The sequence below is a fragment of the Planococcus citri genome, chromosome 5 (genome assembly GCF_950023065.1).
Source record: "Planococcus citri chromosome 5, ihPlaCitr1.1, whole genome shotgun sequence".
NCBI classification, from domain to species: domain Eukaryota; kingdom Metazoa; phylum Arthropoda; class Insecta; order Hemiptera; family Pseudococcidae; genus Planococcus; species Planococcus citri.
Genome location: NC_088681.1, coordinates 36,967,580 through 36,989,459, shown reverse-complemented (window position 1 = coordinate 36,989,459; position 21,880 = coordinate 36,967,580). Strand labels below are relative to the sequence as shown.

Here is a 21,880-nt window from a genome sequence, read left to right as displayed (position 1 = left end):
AAGCATACGTAACGATTCAGTCGGGTCAATTGGTTATGAGATGGAATGATTGATTTTTGAGTAAAGGTGCTTGAATCAGGGGCAAAAGGAAGAGAGATGGTGAAAGGATACGAGGTACTGAATGACCACAACATTTTTTAAAATCATTTTTTCAAAGGCACTTTGCCCAATAATTCAGTCACAATTCTTCTCTCTAAATTTTTCCAACAGTATTCAAACATAAGCTTTTACTCGTATCTGGTGAAAACAGAGGAAATTTGGGCTTCGAGAAAAAAGTGTGAAGAACGAAAGAGTAAAAAAAAAAAGGTCTCAGCAGCAAATTATGGCTTTGAAGTTTTAAAATAAAATAAAAATAGTTACGTTCTTGTAGATCCCTTTTGTTGAAAATGATTTTTTTAGCAGTTGTGGACTCTCAAGAAAAGTTCTATAGCCCGAGAGGAACTCCCCCCCTCTTCGCACAGACTTGAGTAGTGGATAGATTGAATTAGAAAGCAAAATTTGGAATGTGTTTTCTGAAATTCGCCAATGTTCAGTTGAAGACAATTGGTGTTCATCATCACCTTCTTTGTTTTTGCACACGATTGTCACTTTTCCTCAGAGAAATCAAAGGCTCTACGAAAGACCCGAAGAAAAAAAATTATAAGGGCATTAAATTGTCCTCTTGTGATGGGATCAATTTTTTCCAGGAACTCAGGAAGATTTTTTTTGAGGAATTCAAGTTTAAATTAGATTAATCAATAACCTATTTGTGATGAAAAATCCGGAGTTTTTTTGTTTAATTTTTTTCATCACGAATTACGAAAAACTAATTGTTTTTGAAAAACTCGAAAAGTACTACGATTGTTTGATTAGGTAATAAGTAAAGAAAAATATGAATAAATAGAGCGTTGCATTATTTTAATTCGAGGAAGGAGGGAGTACTCTTCAGAGAGACTTTCAAAGTTTATTGCACCTGTGGTGAGGCAATTTGTAAATTTTATAAACATTTTACAACAATGTTATGTTTCAAAAACCTACGAGATGACTAGTTTTGAGTGAATGCAGGCTCCAGCAGTAGCGAAGTTGATTAAAATTCCATCTAAAACGATTCCATCATCCTGAGGAAAAGTGATTTTATGTGGCAGGTTCTAAATAGGCTCGAAAATGGTTGCAATTGATTTGAGTCATCGAGTAGTCCAGTTTACGATTATAAAGACTCATTTTTAGAGTTTTATTTAAGAACGTCCAGCTCCAAATTGAGTTATAACGGATCAATGAAAGTTGGAGAAAACGGAACAAAAACACCAACAAATTGGAAAATGGTTTGTTTCAAATAAAGAGAGAAATGAAAAAATTTAATTTTTCGTAGGTTGAGAATTTCACACAAAATGCTGAAAATTTTCTATATTTTCATTATATGAATTTCAATGCTTTTTTCAAAAAACTTTATCGTAGGTAAGCCTATATGGAATTTGAATCAAAACCACTAGTTTTGAGCAGATATCTGATGATTACTTTGTCTGAAATGAAAGCCTAACTAGCTCAAGATTTTTTGAATCGGACAGCTGAATTGAAAAAGCATCATGCAAAAATACATTATCGACCAACATTTCAAGTGCTGACGTTCATGTTTCAATTTTTGGCAAATTTTTAAAAATCTGTGGGTTAAAACTAAAAAAAAAATCAAAATTTCACCAAATTAACCTAAGAAGTTGAAATTTGGTCCTTACTTACCCTATTTTCAACACCCTCAAATTTATTGGAAACAGTTTTGAACCTTTTTGAGGAGTTCTGCAGGAAACCCCAACAGATTTTTGAATGCTGGAAATTCCAGAAAATTGTATCCAATAAGTTGAGAAGCTAACAAGTCTGTCCAAGGGGGTCTCAATCCGTTCTGGAGTCTTCAGCCAAACTTCGGAAATTTCAGATTTTCAAAAAATACCATGAAAAGTGTTTAAATCAACTTTGGAACGTATGAATTTCACTGGAGAATAATATACCTACGATTTTGAATTTCCAGAAACTGATTTCGAAAAAATGACGTGTATTTGGTCAAATGAGTCACCAAGAAGCACCAATTACGTTTATAAAGTGCATGACCTTGATTTGGATAGTTTTTATGACACTTTCTGAAAATCTGAAATTTCCCAAACTGGACTGGAGGCTCCAAAACGTCCTGAAATCACCTCCAATTGATCAAGTATTTTATTATAAAATAAATTTCAACTACTCAACTTTATTGGGTTAATTTTTATTGGGCTCCACGAAACGATTGTATCAATATGGGTGAATTTTTCCCGCAAATTTACGGCGTTCGTTAGGCAAATCCTTTAACGTCAGGAGTTCCTGCTTCGCTGCTGCTGCACTATAATTACTTAATGGTATAGCGAATGCTTTCGTTGAAAAGATTTGAATTAATTTCAGCTCGTTGGATTTGGTGATTTTCATTTTTTACTCGTATGATTAAAGAGGTTTTTTGCTTGGTTTTCGTATAATCGTCAAATTACTGGAAAAGGTGTTAAGTAACGAAACGATACAATGGTAAAGAGAAGCAGGAAGCTTTGTAAATGTTTAATTAAAGCGTACGTGCGAATGATTTTAAAAGGTCGAGCAGGAAAAAGTTGTTAATTTTTTGATAATTGCGTTCGAACGGTTACATTATCAAAGTACCTAGTTCTTTTAGGTCAGCGAGTTTTTAGAACTTTCAAGAATAGGTACGAGTACAAAGTTTGGCGTTTTTACCTACTCGTGTCTTTCTTTTCTACGTGTTCGCGTAATAGGTACCCACTCTCTCTCTACCATGGCGTATTTTTTGGAAACAATTTCGTTGGGCTTTTAACGCGTAAGAAATACAACGAACGGATACGTCAAAGGCATGCTAAACGAAAACGTTCGTTCTTCTCCAAAAAGTGTTTAATTTGGAAAACAGTTTAAATCAAAATAGATTTACGAGTTTTCATATTTCCATACCAATTAGCACCGAGACTATCATTTATTCTATTATTTAGATAATGGATTTCTGCGTGTAACGAAACTTCTCGTTTAAATTATCCATTATCTCTCGCCCCATGGTTACTATATCACTTTGGCACGCCTTCACAGTATTCCCGAGTATTTTCTTGAAAAAGAACACATAGCGGAGTAAGACAAAAAAATCCACAAATTCGATTTGCTTCTTCTGTAGTTATCTGTACTATCGTCTGGTATACAGCTATAATATGCAAGATAAAATATGAATTTTCCAAAAAGGTAAACCAGTTTAGAATTCATTCGGAGAGATACGAGTACGTCGTTAATTTTAGGCACGTGACGTATCGAAGATGATTACCCACTGGTACGATGAGTTATTTATAAATTGGTTTCGTACTATAAACATTGACGAAATAAATAATTAAATATGACAGATTTATCTATTCTTTTATATTTCTGCCCCCTCCCCTGATTCATATTGGTCATCTGTTTGTCGAGTCTTTAGGTAACGTGCGTGCTTACTTGGGTCATTCATTGTTCATTCCGCAAATGTACCCGAAAGTGAATTTTTAAAACGGCTGACTCGGGCGCCTGCGTAATTTACGTATGCTCGTGTTTTTAGTACTTGTCACGTGTCCTATGATAAAAGCACCATTTCCCATATATGGTCGGACGATTATTTCAAATATATGTGTCCGGTACACCTTCTACTTACGTATGTAGATTGTGCTTGTACATGAGTTAGACTATACCTGTTAAGCATCGAAAATTAGATCGAATTTTGAGTAGAAAAATGATCTGAATGAACTGGAGATTTTCTCCAAAATTTCAGTGTTTTGAGAAATCTGACGGGTGAAATTTGAAAATTTGTATCACATTTGGTAAGTTCATGCTTAATGTGATCAACTGATTATAAAGTGAAATTAATTTTTTCTCTTTGAATAGTAAGGTACTTATTACCTACAAAAAATTGATTTAACCGAACTTAAAAATCTCGAAACTTGCAATTAAGATGCTATATCCAATTCTAGGATTTTTTTGCGTTTTGAGAGCTATGTACTTTAAAACGAGGTAAGAAAAGGTGTATTTTTCAGAGGTTAGGTTTTTCAAAAAATGTTATTTAAATCTCGAAACGTGCGATTATGCAGCTGTAACTCTGGAAATCTTTTTCATATGTGGGTAGGTTATATTCCAGCTACCAAAATGTTTTTAAGAGTCACTTTCAACATGTGTGCGACAAAGTGCTATAACTCTGAAAAAATTCTCACGGGTTATTTTTGCTATCAGCTTGATTTCAAGGCTTCTTTATAATGTGTGAGAACAAGTGTATTTCTTGAAAGCGTAATTTTTTCGAAGTAGTGAATTAAAATTTCAACATAACATGTGGAATATCAGAAGAAGTGTATTTTATGAAGTTCTAACTTTTTAAAAAAAGGACCTCAAAAGAATAACGAAACGTGTGATTGAATAGCTAAGTACAATCCTAGGATTTCAAATTTCAAGGCGTTTCAAAACTCACGGTCTCCAGGTTAGAGATCCATTTGCTTCATTTCAACCGCATCTCTCATCTCTTAAAAAAAAAACACGATAATTTGAAGGAAACCGGTCTCTTTCTATGTTCGTAGTTTTCTGGGATATAAATTAATTGTTCACTTGATTTCAAACAAAATTTAACATTTATTCTGAAAAAAAAACTCAATTTTAATTGAACAAATTTGTCTTCAGATTACAGAAGATTTCAAAAAAAAAAAAAAAAAATCACCAACACCTTACAAGGGATGTATCCCAGCCCAGCCGGAACTCCCGGAAGTCAAAAAGGAATCTGTAGAAGATCCAAAAATACACCACTATAGCCATAATTCGATTTTTGGCGAATTTTTGTAAATTCAAATTTGGACCAAAAATGGGGAGGGGGAATCAAAATTTTATCAAATTGAACTAGAAAGCTGAAATTTTGTTTCCAACATATTTTCGACCTCCTGACTTGATTTGAGACAGTTTCGAAGCGTTCTGGAGCCTCCAGCAGAATTTCGGATTCTCCAGTTCTTAAAAAAATGCCGGATGTAGGAGTGAAAATGAAATTCAGCACTCAAAATCTCAGAGCGACGCTTGGGGCCGATTTAGGTTCATGTTCTCAAAATTGTTTTTGCAACGTTTCAAATCCAAAATTCTCTCTTGTAATTATTTAGGAAAAAAAAATTAAAAATTCATTATTTTAGAACGTGCAAAAGAAAAAAACTGAAGTTTGTACCTACTTAGATACTTTATCTTTTTTAAACCACTCGTTTTGAGTTCTTAAATTTTCAAAAAAAAAGGAAAGAAATGAAAGAGAAAAGGGGGTAAGTCAGATGAAAATGAAATTCAGTCCTTATAAATTTGAATCTACTGTGGTAGATATCTTTAATTGCGACTATTTCGATAGATTTAGGCGCACATTATCAAAACATTTTCGAGCCGGTTCAAATCCAATTTTTTCCCAATGATTAATAACCTAGGTAAGTATTTTTGAAAAGAAAAAAAATGAAAATCAGCTGAAGACTTCTGAACGGTTTGAAACCATGCCCAATCGACTTGGGATGAAGTTGAAAATGGGGTACAAACCAAATTATGGAATTTTTCTTTAACGCGTTCGCAAACAACGAATTTTTCAATTTTTTTTTCGTTTTTCGATAATCCCTGGAAAAATGTTGGATTCAAACAGGCGCAAAAATATTTTGAAAATATTTGCCTGAATTGATCGAAAGGGCCACAACGATGCTAAATCTGAGTTTATAAGTGCTGGATTTAATTTTTATCCTGCTTACAGCCTTTTTTTTTTTTAAATAGGAAAAATACAAAAATCCGCAAGAGGCTCCAGAACGGTTTAAAACCATCACTAATCGACTCGTGAGGTCAAAAATAGGGTACAAACCAAATTTCAGCGTTCTATAGGTCAGTTTAGTAAAATTTTGATTTTTTCCCCAGTTTTGTTTCAAATTTGAATTTTCAAAAATTTAACAAAAATCGAAAAATGAATTTCAGCATCCAAAATTTTGGCTGGTAGTGCACTGTGGGGGTCCTCTATAGATTATTTCTTTGTGCCCTGTTTGAAAATTTGGTTGGGGTACTTCCATTATTAAATAATAATTATAGAAGTAAACCGATCTGTCAATCTTCAAGTTACAGATGTGTTGACTTTATTTTGAGCAGATTTCTCAAGAAAAAAATCAATTTGGAGTGAACAGTCGATCTGCCTTCAGGTTACTGATTACTTTGCTTCATTTCGAGATTTGAGTAGGGTTCTCAAAAAAGCACTCAAATTTGAAGTAAACCTATATCTGTCTCCAGACTGCAGATATGTTGCTCACATCACTTTAAGTAGCGATTTCTCGAAAAAAATTGAAGTACTTACCTCTAAAGAAATACTCTTGTTTTCAGATTACAGATTTGTTCACTTAATTTTGAAAAAAATCCAAAAAACAACGCTTCAAGTTAAAGTACGTAGCCTAATCGTAAACTGTCTCCAGTTCGATCATCTCAGATTTCATTTCTTTATTTTGCACAGATTTTTCAGAAAAAAAAACAAACAAACAAACAAACCTTGATTTGAAATGGACGGATAAAAAAGTTTCAATTTGAATACCTACACTTTGTGAAACAGGTATTTGGACAATTTTGATTTTGTAAAATTCAAAGCCCACTTAAAACTCTTAGGTTTTAGTTCTCCGTTCGAGCAGATGAAATTTTTTAAGAGCTACTCCTAAAGATCCTCAAACTCATAGGTAAAAAAAAAAATGAGCAAATTCTAAGACTTGGTGACCTAGAGGATTCCTTATTGGATCAAGTTTATCGCTTATGATAATTTTACAATGAAAGAATAAGCCAAAACCTCGCAGCGTAAAATTAGCTTACTTCATCCATTCCCTTCGCCGATCAAATTTAAAACCAAGGATACAAAATATCTCGAATTTTTACACAAAACGCGTGCAGTTGCAGATTTTTCCTAAATTGGTAACCAGCTACATACGTTACATGACTCACAAAATAATGCGAAAAATGACCTAAACTCGTATCTCTCTACAACGAGTATGCGGTCTCCAAAAACTTGTACACGTTGAAAGAAAAACGTCACCCGAGCTCATAAATTTCTAACCCATTAACGGGTGGAAAAAACGACCGTCAGTGCCGAAGTCCGGAGAACTGAACGCTGGCGAAGAAACGTGCAAGGCATCGTATAGCCGGTGTCTAATAACTGCCGACGACTGCGATGCATTTTCTATGCAATTATAAGTATGTGTATCACGTCTGACGAGGTTAATATCGATATAAAGCAATTTGATGCAGCTTTATAATTGACATCCATCGAACGTAGAAAACATATTACATCATTCTGTCAATTATCGAAAAATTCCAATCACTCTGCGCGCTTTGGCTGTTTTTTTTTCCCCTTTTAATATAAATGATGCTATGATAAACAACACGCCATGACTACTTTCCACGTGGGATGAAACATTAAATGATCGCGCATCAGTGTAATGTTAGATCAACTATATAACACAACAATTATATTAAAAAATTAATTTACTCGTTTCGGCGCGTACGCGATAAAATGTCGTTAAAAGTTGATACAAGTTGATTTTTTTTTTCAACATGTATCGAACCGTAATTTTTAAATGTTTATGGTTTGATCATATAGAGATTTAGATGAGTTATACAGGGTGTCCAACATCAAGTTCAAATTTGGCTAAAGTAGTTGATGACTGATTGTGATACTGAAATCTATTAAAAATTAGATACAAAAAGTCTTCATTTATTTTGTCTCATCGTTTGGTCACATGGCAGAGAAAAAGGAACATTTTCATGAGCTTAAAGTGGAAAAAAACGACCAAATTTTAGATTTCTTCCCCAATTTTTAAAAATTTTTCAATGGAAAATTGCTCAAATTTATAGTTTTAGAAACTCTTTAAAAAATCTAAAAATGAAATGCTGCTTCTAAAATTTTAATAACAATATCTCATTGAATTTTATCCTCAGCTAAAGACTGGTTCATCGAGTTGCATTCAAAATTTGAACACCCTGTGTAAAAGAAACCCAAGTGGACAATATTTCCGATAGTCTAGCTATTAATTTAGGATCGTATTCCATCACCAGGGTAATTTAAATCTCTTGTAAGGAGAGGCAAAAAATTGGTACCATATACAAAGTCGTTAATTCGACGTCATCCGTCATCGATCATGACTTTAATGTCCTCCTACGACTAGTCTGGCACCCATCCTCACAGATACCACCGACTCTGAAGATGATTAACGTGGGGTACGTACGATACAAAAATATTCTACGAAACGCAAAAGGCCAACCACAGAAATTGGACGCTGCGTTGGACTCAGAATACGATAAATTTCCGCGCTAAAGGCGTCCGTAATAACAGGTTGTAAACCCGTTAATAAAGAGGTACTCGATTAATCTGATCGAATTTACACAGCCTTCGTATTGGTTTAACATTCGTGGTTATAGATTTGCTAAAAACGTGTCAGAAGGCGGATCTCGCATGTCCATTTAGTCGTAAATTATTTGGTAATTGTTTTATACACGGTACGGTGTTTTATCGCGTCGAAATTTTCCTCTCTCTTTCTAACGCACTTTAAAATATATATATACGCCACGTACCACAATAAACTTTCCTACAAACGTCGTCTCTTCGTTCGATTTTCAAACTTTATGAACGTGAACTTAGTATACAGCAACGCTAGAGCTGCTCGAATAATAGCCTCGGCCACATGCGTCAGCCGAACAAATTATCCATTTTACTTTATCTTTGAAACGCAACCATATAGGATTTAAACCCGAAACAAGCTCTCTAAATAGTGTAAACTGGACAACCTTTGCGAAAAAAAATTTCGACTTTTTTTTTCTTTGTTAGAAAAGTAAGTTGAGAAGGGTAAGTGGAAGACTTCCCGAAGAGAAATTCCTATCTAACTAATAAGTTGTTGTTTTTGCAGAGTTTTAAGAAGGATTTAGAAATGAGTATGTTTTAAAAGGTTGCTCGCCAGAGCTTCTTTGATACTTAGTAGATTCGTTATCGAGGATTTACTGTGCCTGTAATTTTTTGGGTTGGTTTTTAATGGTAAGTAGAATGCGAGAAAAACAAAGATTGATGGGATTTTACGTTAAAAGCTCTTTATTCCGTCAATTTGAAACAAATTTGCCATAAGTTTAAAATTTGACCTTTGCGGTCAAGGAAATCTTTTCAATTGGCATTCTTCGATTTGACCTAGACCAGCTATAGATCGAAAAAGAAGATCCTAAAACCCCTTTAAACAAAATTTCAGGTGTTCAATTTTATTTTTAGATTTTTGGCGAATTTTAAAAAATTTAAAATATGTAGGTAGTCTAAAAAATTTATTTTGAGGACAATTTTTAAACTTTTTTAAGCAAAGTGAACCAGTGTGAATACTTTTTCAAATTCAACTCTCACTCATCAACAACTACATATGAGTACCTTAGAGTCAAACCCAGAATTCTCCACTTTTCACCATTTTGAGAAAAACGCAAAAAACTGATGAAAGGTGGGAAACAGCAATAGCAGGTTTCTGATCTCGCCTATATGTAGTGCTTCGGGTAACAATCGAATTAACAAAAAAAAAAAATTTTCAAGTCTTTCCATAGCAGTAATTCACGATACCATTTTGGAGAATTCTGGTTTTGACTCCCAAGTCTGTAAAAAATATCGAAAATACACGAAAATGCATAATAAAATGAGGGATAATTCTAGATTCAAGTCTGTTGAAAGTATCTCAAGGTTGTTTATAGTCGACTAGAATAAAAAAATTTTTTTTTTTAGTATTTTTTTCAAAGTTTGACTCGAACCCGGTACTTTGGACTCCCTAACCATCATGGTATCGAATGGGGTAAAATGTTGAATGGCAATTGATGCGTACCTACTAACTGTACCCAAAACGACCATAATCTCATTTTTGAAAATTTTGGACATTTTTCGGAATTTGACTCTGACCTGGTACTTTGGACCCGCCTGATTGCGTCATTCTGTCAGATAGGTAAAAACGGAGAATGGCAATCGATGCGTACCTACTAACTGTACCCAAAACGATCATAACCTCATTTTTGAAAAATTTGGAGAATTCTGGGTTTGACTCTAAGGTACTCATATGTACTAGTTTTAGATCATTCTGAAGCCTCTAGCGATTTTTCAATTTTCTCCAAAAACTTCAAATCACTCTGGAAAGGTCAAAAATGAACTTGAATACCTGTAATTTTGATAGGTGCTTTTTGGGCACCCTCTCGACCGCTATAAGTTCAAAAGAAGGTGTGTAAAGAGCGATTTTTTCGGCAAGATATCATCTAGTTTATCCAAGCAATCTTCCTACTAAAAAAAATCGCAATTTGGTCTTTTTGGAGCCTCCAACAAATTTTCAAGTTTTCTCCAGGAATTCCGAATCACTCTGGAAGCACCAAAAATGAATGTGCATGTCTTCGAAAACTCGATTTTTTTCACTTCGACTAGAATTTGCAATTTAGTCAAAAATTCACTATCTAAAGTGGACGAGAGGATGTCCTTTGTCCAATAAGCACCGACCAACGTTATATATGTACGTAGTTCCTCGGATTCATTTTTAGCTTTTCCTGATTGACTATGAAGCTCCTGGAGAAAATTGAAAAACCATCTGAGGTTCCTGAATGTCCTAAAACCAGTAGTTGTTGATGTGTGAAAGTTGAATTTGGAGAATTATTCAGGTTGTTTCACTTTACTAAAAAAAAAAGTCATTTTTATGAAAAAGTTTAAAAATTGTTTTTAAAACATGTTTTTTTAATTTTTTTTAATTTTCAAAAATTAATCTTAGAGCACGGTGGTGCTGTTTTTTAAATTGCGGTGGTGCCAATTTTCTGATCATGTATTGCCAGTTTCAAGAAAACTGGCCAAAAACTTACCAAATTTTTTCGATTTTTAAAAATTTTAAACATTGATCAAAAAAATCGGTACCACTGAATTCCAAAATATTCTCCCAATTTCGAAAACGATATCTTACAGGTTGTATATGGACTTGAGTAGAAAAACCGCGATTTTTTCGAAAATGTTCCCAATTTGAGGACCCACATCTCGCCTTTAGGGGCATCTCTGGCGCTGAAATTTTTTCCAAGTGACTTCCAACTTGAAATGAAGGGGACCAGTGTGTTTGGTCAAAATTCTCCGATTAGTTTTGTCTCGCGATCCACCTGACCTAATAATGATTTGAGTAGGTATTTGATTAGAAATTTCAAGGTCAAAGTAATTCCTCAGAAAATGTTTGGTTTTTATGCAATGTTTTTTATTCCGTATATTGACCTCATTTCCATAAAATTTTTCACACTTTCCTGGCGTACTATTTCACAAATTTCGTCATAACCCCTTTCTTAACTTTTTAACGATCACAAAATAGACCTACTTATTTATGGAATTTTTAGACAGAACAGAATTTCTCACAAATCTTAGACAATTTTTACGATACTCTGGCGAATTTCTCAACTACTCGGCCACAAAAATTTCCTATAGTCTGAGATTTCATCCCGCCATTTCCCTGTACCTAACCTAATTAAACCCACACAAACTCTCACTTTTCAAGCACCCTTAAAGCTCATTAAATCGTCGACGAAATAAGCAAGAAAAATATTACACACATACAAAAAAAAAAGGTCAATGGAATAAAAATTAAAGCTCTTCGTGCCAGAAAAGTGACGAAAAAAACACATAATAAGAAGACCGCGTCGCACAGAAGCGTGGGTAAATACGCGAACACTTTACATTAGATTTTCATAGTTTTAAATATGAATTCATTAAGCCGATAAAAAGTTTGCTCAACTTTTAACTTTGGCTTCACTATACAGTTTACATGCGACTACATTTCGTCGCCGCGCGACTGAAGCACCTGGGGCGGACGGCATGATAAGGTGGAGCAGGGTGGTAAAGTTAAAAGCGCGATATAATGTTCTATTAACGGGCGTATAATTAATGCGCTTTAGAATGTTATGCAAATTCTTATATAAATACATAACGCAGTTGTAAATAAAAAATTCTGTTTTCCGTACCATTCTTTCTTTTCCGGTTTCAAGAAGTGGTTTTTTTTGCATATTAACGAAAAATGTATTAAATGATATTGCTGTATCGGAGGAGTTGTTAATGGACGTGTCGACGATTATCTTTGATGTAATTATGAGTTTTTAACACTGGTGTGTTTTTAGGTGAAGGGATAATTTGAGAAATAGCTTTAGAAGAATCATTTTTACAAATCTGGCGAGTGATTATTTCAAAAATGAAATTACTGAGATAATTAAGATTAGTTCTTGATCACTCAGTCATTGATTTAGTTCTTTTTTCTATTTATTCATTTTGTTTTCAAGAAAATAGGTAGCTTAAAAAACTTTTAGGTACCTAAATGAAAAATTGCGGATCCTTTCAAGGGCCAATTTTTTCGAAAAAAAAAATAAACTGAAATTTATCACTCAGGTCTCATAAATAGAATTTCAGTATGGAACTTGTGTACACTGTATAATATCAGGTCACTACTCCTAATAATTCGGTCTATCCTTCTCGCTCAGTTACACCCAAATGATTATTTTTTAATACACTTTTTTATACCCTACAAAATGGCACATTATTAAAAAATAAAATAAACCCGTCGAATGTAATCGCACGATTGTGATACAACGAGGTATTGTACTCGTTTGCAAACGGTTCAACACCCTTTTCATAAGTTCAACTTTGCTATAGCTCGCAGCAGTCCTCTGCGACGCTAATTAAACGCGTAGAATATTTTACGCGAAGTACGCTCGTGGAAAGCTGATGCGTGGAAAACTCGACGATGGCGTGAAAGGAAAGCAAAGACTCTACGTGTGTGTCTGTGTGCATGGTATGAAGGGCAGGAGCGGCGTTGAAAAAGTGTAGGTACGCAAGCGATACTCACTGTATCGTAAATACGAGTACGAAACAAAGGCAAAGGCTACCGTAGCTGTCAATTTAATTTGATTCGCACTACGCGCTCGGATTTCTTTTCGATGTTTATTACATTCGAGGTAATGTACTTATGGTGGCGGATGCTTGTGGGCGCGATATTTCAAACATCATTCGGAAGGAAATGAAAACGCGAAATTTGTTGCTCGTCTACAACGGAGGCGCTGCTGGTGTGCAAAGGTGGAAAAATTCAATTTTCATCATGTACCTACTAATGCGAGAGCAAGAAATGCGCGTTATTTTGTACCATAAGTGGAGATTTTTTCGTGTTATTACCATACTCGCGTGTAAAGCTGGGCGAATAAATGTGGAAATATTACATACGTTTCAATTTACCTACCTAGCCATGTTTCAATTTACCCATGTGAAACGATTTTTATGCCATTTTCAAATAGGTACATACTACCAACACATTTGGCAATTTTAATATTTAAATGGGGTACGTTCTAAAGAGGCTACGATTTTCAAACGCCAAAACCAATGTCTTTAGGTTTTTTCTCATAGCTTTTACAATTTCTTTTTATACTTTATACTAACGTGAAGACATTTATGTATATTGTGCCGGAAAAGTAAAAGTCAAGGTTGGTGCGGATAGATCGTTCATGACTTAGGGTGAATACTTATTTCTTCCTTTGGGTATTTTTTATGAAATAACGTAATTGATGTTGAGAGCTTGAAGTTATAGAGAACCTACATTTTACCTTTAATCTTTTCCAAGTTCTTTGGATGTTGAAAAACATTTCCAAGGTATGGCTGAAAGAGCCTGATGCCTGATAAACGGCTTGAAACCACTTTCAATCAATTCAGCAACTTAAAATTAGAGTATGAAGTAAATTTTAGCTTTTAAACTTTTTGTGTAAAATTTTTGTATAAAATTTCAATTTTCAAAAAATTTACTGGATCATCCAGAATTGATCAAACTGGCTCAAAACCATTTCCAGTTGATTTTGAAAGATAAAAATAGGGTATAAACCTAATTTCAATCTTCCAGATCAGTTTAGTAAAATTTTGATTTTTCCCATTTTTGGCCCAAATTTGATTTTTGAAAATAGGTACCGTACCTAAATTCAAAAAATTCACTTGAGCAGATAAAATTTTGGCTGGTAGGTAATGATTTACTTTTACTGAATAAACAGCGCTGGACTGAGATATGGAATGAAGATAAACACAAGCGAGACCAAGGTAATGAAATTCACCAAGAGAGAAGATAAAGAGGTGATAACTGATAATCATCATTGGGAGGCAAGAAATCAAATGCGTAGATCAAATTGAGATATCTTGGGAGTTCTGATAAATATTAATGGTAGAGATCAAAAACCGATCAAATCACAAATTGGAATGGCAAAAAGTGCTTTCAATAATCTCGTCAAAATGCTTGGAAATTGAACAATGAATCTAAGTGTGAGGAAGAGAATTATGCGATGCTATGTATGGAATATTCTGAAGTACTCTTGCAAAACATAGACCATGAGGGCGGAATGTGAAAAGAAAATACAACATATCTGCTTTTGTGATGTGGTGCTACCATTGACTTTTCAGATATGGACTGCTAGTGGCCCATAAGCCTAATGTACAGCCATTGTCTTGAACATAGCAAGTCGAGGGTTGCAATAGCTGCACATGCACCAGCTCTGTTATGACGTTATACCACCATGGTAGGGTTCAACAGCCAGGGTGGACAGAGGGAGGTATAATGTCACATGTATGCATTTTTCAGATTTGGGCATGTGTAGAAGCCACACCTCGACTAACTGATGAACTATGTTCAAGACCATTAGCTTATGCACCGCTAGCAGTCCACATCTGAAAAGTCAATGGGTGCTACCAAAGGCTACTGGGGATCTCATGGAAGAACTTCATCACCAACACAGAAGTCCTAGTTAGAGTTGAAGAAGAATGGAAAATACTAATTGGGGATATTAAATACATATAAGAAAATGAAGTAGGTACAGTTGAAAGCTTGTTATATCACTTTCAGTTATAACACTGACTTCCTCTGGTCCCTATAGTCCATGAAATCTAGTTAGGTGGATGGTGTGCACAACCAACGTAAGCAGGAACCAACAAGGGCCCGAGTCAGCAGCCAAATATGCCAAAATGGCCTTCTTGTTGATAGTGGGGGGGGGGGGGTGGAATGAATTTTGTTCCAGTTTCTTATATTGCCGTTCTGCTCCGCTTAAAAATATTGTTCCGTTCTAGTTTAGCTTTCCATTCTGCTCCGACTTTTCTTTTTTGTTTTAGAGGAGGTTGCATTCAAAGTATGTCAGAATTTTTGTGTCCAGAGCAAAAATTAAAGTTGAAATACTCAAAATTTTGAAAAAATGGTTGAATTTAGAGTGTTTTAATAAAATTTAAAGTCCATCTCACATAAAAGAAGCACCAAAAACACCCAATAAAATTTGGAAGGTTTTACTTGGTATTTTGACTGTTCTGGATTTGAATTTTGATGAGCTGAAAGCCTTAAAATGGTCTATTTCATGTCATTTACCATGTCTTGTTATAATTTTCTGGATTATAGAGGTAAAATTTCAGCAAAAACATGTGTTGTTCGCACTAAAACCTTGTAAAACGTTCAATAAAAATCAAAAAATTTTGTGAGGTCGGTGTGTTAAAAACCCATATTTTTATTCAGGTTTGGTTCCAGTTTCACTCCTGTAAATTTTTTGTAATTTGCTCCAGGTTCCATTCTGCTCCGCGAAAATTCTGCCAAAAGTAAGGGGTGTAGCATTCCAGTTCTGTTCCACTCCACAATACTGCTTGTTGGTTCCCGCAAATGCACGGACTCTAGACAGCCTCATTTAAACCAATGTAAAATTAATCACGATATAACGCTCATAAGCGATTATACCTAAATCCCGTTTTAAAGCTCCAAAATTCAGGAAAAATTATATTTTAAAAATAATTATCAAGTTTGACAACAAAAAACCATTTTTTAAAACAAGAAAGCTTAGGTACTTTCATGTGAAAAATTCTCACTTTCTGACAATTTTGGCCACAACAAAAACTTTTTTTGCAATTTTTGCAGTTTTGATTTTTAAAAAAGTAAAAAAAAACTTTTATGGCAAAATTTTGTCCAAAAATCTGTTTTTTAACTTTCAATAGTTTCAGTTCATACAAACAAGTAAGTAAAATTATTTTCAGTTTTGGCCAAAAAAAGTAAGATTTTTTGATAACCTTATCCAACTAAAAGCTTGATACAAATCTTACAAAAAAGGCTGGTAAGTATCTTAAGTTTTCACAAAAGAATAGAGTTCTAGATTTTTCGTCAAAATCTTGAGAAGAAAACTGCAAAGTAAAATTTTTCAAAATTTTGGAAAGCAACTGATTAATTTTTGGAAAATTTGGAACAAAAAAGCAAGGCTTTCTGAAAATGTTGACCACAGTGAACAGTAGTGGTCTGCACGGGCCTGTCCGAAAGCCCGCGGGCCAAGCCCGATAAAAGTCAGGTCGGGTCGGGTCGGGTCGGGTCGGGTTGGGTCGGGTCGGGTCGGGTCGGGTCGGGTTGGGTCGGGTCGGGTCGGGTCGGGTCGGGTTGGGTCGGGTCGGGTTGGGTAGGGTTGGGTCGGGTTGGGCCTGACTTGTCGGGCTTTCTCGGGCTCAGGTTTCGTACTCAACGCATGCGCTGTGAGTACAAAAAGTGTAGCAGCATGTTCACGTCACAACAATGCCTATTGTTGGGAAAACCATCTCGTCGCATCACGCCAACTAAAATTGTTGGGTCGGGCTCGGGCCCGTCAGGCTTGTTTTGGGCTTTCGGGTCGGGTCGGGCTTTTTACCCGAAGTACTTGGGCCGGGTCGGGTAAGCCCGCGGGCTTGCCCGACCCGCGCAGACCACTAGTAAACAGTTTGCTGGTAACACTGACATATTCATATTATTATAGCAGACCTCAAAATCAAAGTAAAACTTCAGATTTTTTAATTTCCAACTGGAACAGTTGTTCAAATTCAAAATGAAGTTCACGTTTCCACTTCTTTTATTATGCTCTTATTGCTTTAAAATGATAATTCACAGTATTACGCTCATCAGCGTTAAAATGAGACTTTTGCTTATAACGCGCTTTTTTCCTGTCCCTTGAAGAGTGTTATAACGAGCTTTTACCTACTATACCTATTACACACAAAATTCGAGAAAATGGTAATTGTCATGCTAGTGGTACAGGGCAAAATTCAAGGAAAACCAACAAGAGGAAGAAGACAATCAGAGCTAATGACAACAAACTCGCCAGATAACTCTCCCTGCAAAACCCTGAAAGAAAGCACCAAATATGCTAGAAACCGACTGATATAAGCGATATAAGCAAGTATGTAGGTACCTACACGTTCTCCCATAAAAGAGCTGCGACTATGACTATGACTATGACTATGACGACGATGTATTTTTTGCATGGTCTTTCAATTTAACTTTGTTTCAAAAAATTTTCTGCCAGTTGGGATTTCTTTCTGGTTATAGTCTTTGAATTTTTCAAGTTTTTTTTTGTTTCGGCAGAAAAAGACCTTCATTAGTCCTGACCTAAAAGTAATTTTTCTGATCAAAGGAACTTTTCCAAATACTCATCATACTATGTACTACAGTAAAGTAGCCTTGTTAATACTCAACAGTAATGAAACTTACAGAAATCGAAGAAATTCTGCATCCCCGTTCCCTATTCTTCATCTTACTCACCACCAATAAAACCTTAATGTAAAAAAACTTTTCAAAACTTTATCTCCAGTAAGTATGGGGTATGGTAAATGAACTCATACTCGGTCAAAAACACGAAAAAATTTCCTTTTGAAAATATTATTCCGCGTAAAAGATCACGTTTTAAAATATTCTACAACTGTGACTAACCATATCATCGTATATATAAAATACATACTTCAAGTTCAAACATTCGAAGGTCATCCAAAAATCAATTCCAATTTGTACGCAACTTTATTGTTAGTAGGAAAGGGCAAACAATCTTATAGAAATTTCAACTGCGTCTTCGAAGCAGCCAAAATATAAAGCGTACAATTCTTAATGACTATGGCACGGCTAATTCAACGCGATTTATTTCGCTTTTGAAGTTTCACAAGAGCCATGACCTTTTAAGCCGTTCCAAATGTATTGCGTATATTGCCTTTGTTGGCTAGTTTTTTCAAAATCAAAAATCAGCCCCGCTATTTAATTCGCGTATAACGACAAGATAATGTTTACAAATTTTATCCCTTTTTGGTTCAAAATCTATACGTCCTAATCCGATTGAAAAATTCTCTTTTTTTTGCCTCATCGCCGTTACGACGAAAAAAAAAGTAAACAGAGTAGAAGCTTATTTTTCTATTAAATGCGATACCTACTCGTTGAAAAGTTGGCAAAATGTGGATTACTACGCTGATTTAGACATTTCGTGAAATCGAATTGTAAATAAAAAACTTTAACGAAGGTTGTAAAAAACGTGGCAAAAATTCATCAGGATAAATCTTTTTTACAGAATATACCTACCTACCTAACAATAAGTGGGTACAAGTAGATATTTTGTTGGTTGTGAGGAGAAAGCAATTTTGGAAAATGTACTTATTAGATTCTGCTCGTTTTGTGATCATCGAAGATTATCATTTAAGTGTGGAGGGGGTGACGAGGATTGAGAGAAAAACAATTTCAAATAATTTTTTGTGGTAAAAAAAGTGAAACAATTTTTTGTGGTAAAAAAAGTAAATTTATATTTCTATTTTCAAAAATTCGCGAAAAATTGAAAAATCAACTGCAGCAGCTGAAAATTTGGTTCTGAAGTCTGAGTGACATGTTCTTTTAGAGAGCCAAATTTCAGCTGAATAGAGGTAAACGGATTATTAGAGATTCCCTTACGTGAGCTTCTAGAAAATCTTAAGCTATTTTCACTCAATATCGCTTCAAGGATAAAGCTACCAGTTTGAAGGCAATTGATGGTGGTACCTTTCATGAACTAATCACAAGTAAGCAATAGCAAACTAAAAATAGGTCTAACAAACGATTCAAAAAGAAAGAGAAAAAATTACCTCAATCAACATCAAAATACCAGCAACAAATTCGGTTAATTTTAGGTAATTACCGTAATGGGACGGTAATTGACAGTAAATCGAGGGGGTAAATTGATAATTAATTTGAAATGCGTGGTAATTCGTTAACAAACCGAGTAAATTATCCTGTCACAGGCGTTTCTGCCATGAGACATGGGCAGGAAGTAATTTCAATGGTAATCGAGTATATAAAATCACCCGGTACCGACACCGGTATATATTTTCAAGACGACTAGACGCCACTGGATGGCTCACTCGTGTCCTAGCTACCTTCTAATATGGCCAATTCAGCGTACAAATAAGAATAAAACTTGGACGATCGCGTATAATTACGACTCGCGTAAAAAATCCGCAATACGCACGATGGTTAATTAAATGCGCGGACAATTATAAACGAGTTGTTTGTTTACAAAGCACATCCATTGTTGAAATTGATGGAAGAATCGCAATTAAATCTTCATCTCGGTATAAATGGCTCGAAAGCCTGGGCAGCTTCGGGCTATGGGTATCGTCTCATTGAGTCAATCGAGCAGTAAACAGGCCAATAATCCTCAGGTTCAAGAAGACGTATCTACATAGCATCGTCTCATCTTATGCACATACATATAAATTCGCTCTATCGTATTCCGATTATTATCGCGTGAAACGAATTATATACGTAGATCGTCAACGCGAATCAAATGGCAAAAAGACGACAGGAAATCACGAATAAAAGATCAAAGAAGTTAACAATGCAAATTACCATGCACGATCTTCACCTTTCTACACCTTACTCGTACGTACTTATCTACCTAAAAGTACCTCACCCCGCTTTATAAATTACTTCAACGTAAGGAAAATTTTACCAAAGCACGACATCACACCTCCACACACTGCAACCCTTGCTTCATCAATCCTATATCTTATTTCTGTGTCGCATTATCACTTCGTCTGTTCTCAAAGAAAACAACGCCAATACCTCTTCTCGATTCCGTTACCGTTTTCTAATCGATTCGAAAGTTTTAGACGAACAAGCATACAGATTACCTAATTAGAATTCAAACAAAATTTTCAAAATTTGCAAATACTTATACTAGGTAGGTATATACCAGTAAAGCAACACGCTTCGCTACTTCGAGTTATTTACATTTCGTCATCTGTCGAGAAGGTATAAAGTAAGTAACGTTGTTTGCTTATTTCGACGACTAAATGAATCCGCGCTACCACTCGCAAGTGCCAATAAAATGCAGCGGTATCGAGGAAATCCCTACAGGGAAGAAAGAAGGGAGGATGGTTACGGTGTAAATGCGATGGATGATTTTAAACTACTCGCTCTTAATTCATACTTCGGACCCATACAGATGCTTCGAGCTCTTCTAATTGTCGTCATTTTGGTATTGAAGCACGTAATTTATGGCCATTTTGGCCAATTCTAAAGTGGTTAGAGAGCCAGATTGGGTATAGTCTTTGGCAGAATGAAAGGGTGATTCGTTTATAGTGAAATAATTATTATCGACATTGGCTATTCTAGCGGTCTTTTTCAACAACCGTTCGCGATGACTCTGAACGTATTTCAGACACGTACACATGGCACATGGTAATTGTGTACTGGGCACGTAAATCTTGATATTGTATAAATAATACGAATATAAAATGATAATTTTTACATAAAAATGGACTATATGTGTCGGTCTCGTCTGTCTATCCGTCTGTAGTCTCTCACTCGATTCGTGGTACATATTCGGGTACAAATGTTGGTAAAATGGTCGCGGCAGATTACGCCTTCAGTTGGGTTGAGTATGTGTAGGTTAGGTATGTGTATTATAAGTACATACACGTCACGTGTAATAAATTTGCTACATTATTCTGCCCTGCCACGCTTTCCACTGCTAGCCAATTAAACGACTAAAAAGTTTGATAATAAAGTGGTAAAGTTTATCTTGCGGTATTCTCTATGATTTACCGGTACGATTCCAGTTTTAGTAAATGATTTCACATTATTGACATGCCAGGCCTTGTTCGCACTTAAATCTTAACGTGTAGGTATACAGTTTGAATGCACATAAGGTGTCCTATAGCGAATGTCTGCCATGGTTCAAATTTGGATACAAGCACGTGCTGCGAGAAAGAAAATTTTCCCTATGGACATTGGACTGGATGCCTGTCTTGAAATCCAAATAGGCATCCTTTTCGAATAGATTTCAGTATAGATGAGTCGCCAAATAAAAAAATACCTGCGATTACGTTTTACTGGGGCAATGAAAAAACGACGATGAAAAATTCGGGTATCTGAACTTCCTTGACTCAAGTTCGTAAATCAATTTAACGGCACTTTTATTCATCTCTTTAATACTTCATTTTGAGCTTAAAAATTCGCTTTGAAAAAACTAATGCTAGATTCGTGCTCAGAAAGTCGAAGTATCTCAATTGCTGCACGGTGCACAGTAGTTTTGATAAAATTGTCCAGATGCACTTTTTTAGGTTTGATTTTTTTCAAATACCCATTAAAATGGGTAAAAAAATATCAATTTTCAAAATTTCTTCAAAATGATTCTAAAAAAAAATTCTTGAGGGTATCAATCTGCTGAAATGATGCCAATAAATAATTGTCAGTTTTTCAAAATAATGGAAGCATTTGCGATCCACACATCTTCAAGGACTCAAAGTGACATTGAATTTTAAATTCAATGATTCAGAGAGGTTCAAAAATTGAAATTGCACCTTCTTTCAAGGCTAAAATTTCGTTTTTATTAGAGATTGAGAATTCACCTCTTTTAGGTAATACTGGCCTATATATACAGAGACTTTATTCCCGAATACTCGCAAATCCTAAATCCTATTTACAAACTTACGAAAGGAGATGTCCCCGTCGAATGGACAGAAATCCAACAGAAAGTTTTGAAACTTTGAACTTTTAAAGGCCGAATTTCATAAGGATTTTAAATCACAACA

General features: G+C 35.1%; 1 protein-coding gene and 1 long non-coding RNA gene across 4 annotated transcripts in view; one reads left to right on the top strand and one right to left on the bottom strand.

The window, feature by feature from the left end:
- LOC135849425 (cardioacceleratory peptide receptor-like) overlaps positions 1 to 21,880 on the bottom strand; it is a 124,546-nt gene that overhangs the window by 21,779 nt on the left and 80,887 nt on the right. The window lies entirely within an intron of this gene.
- LOC135849426 (uncharacterized) overlaps positions 1 to 21,880 on the top strand; it is a 109,262-nt gene that overhangs the window by 11,099 nt on the left and 76,283 nt on the right. The window lies entirely within an intron of this gene.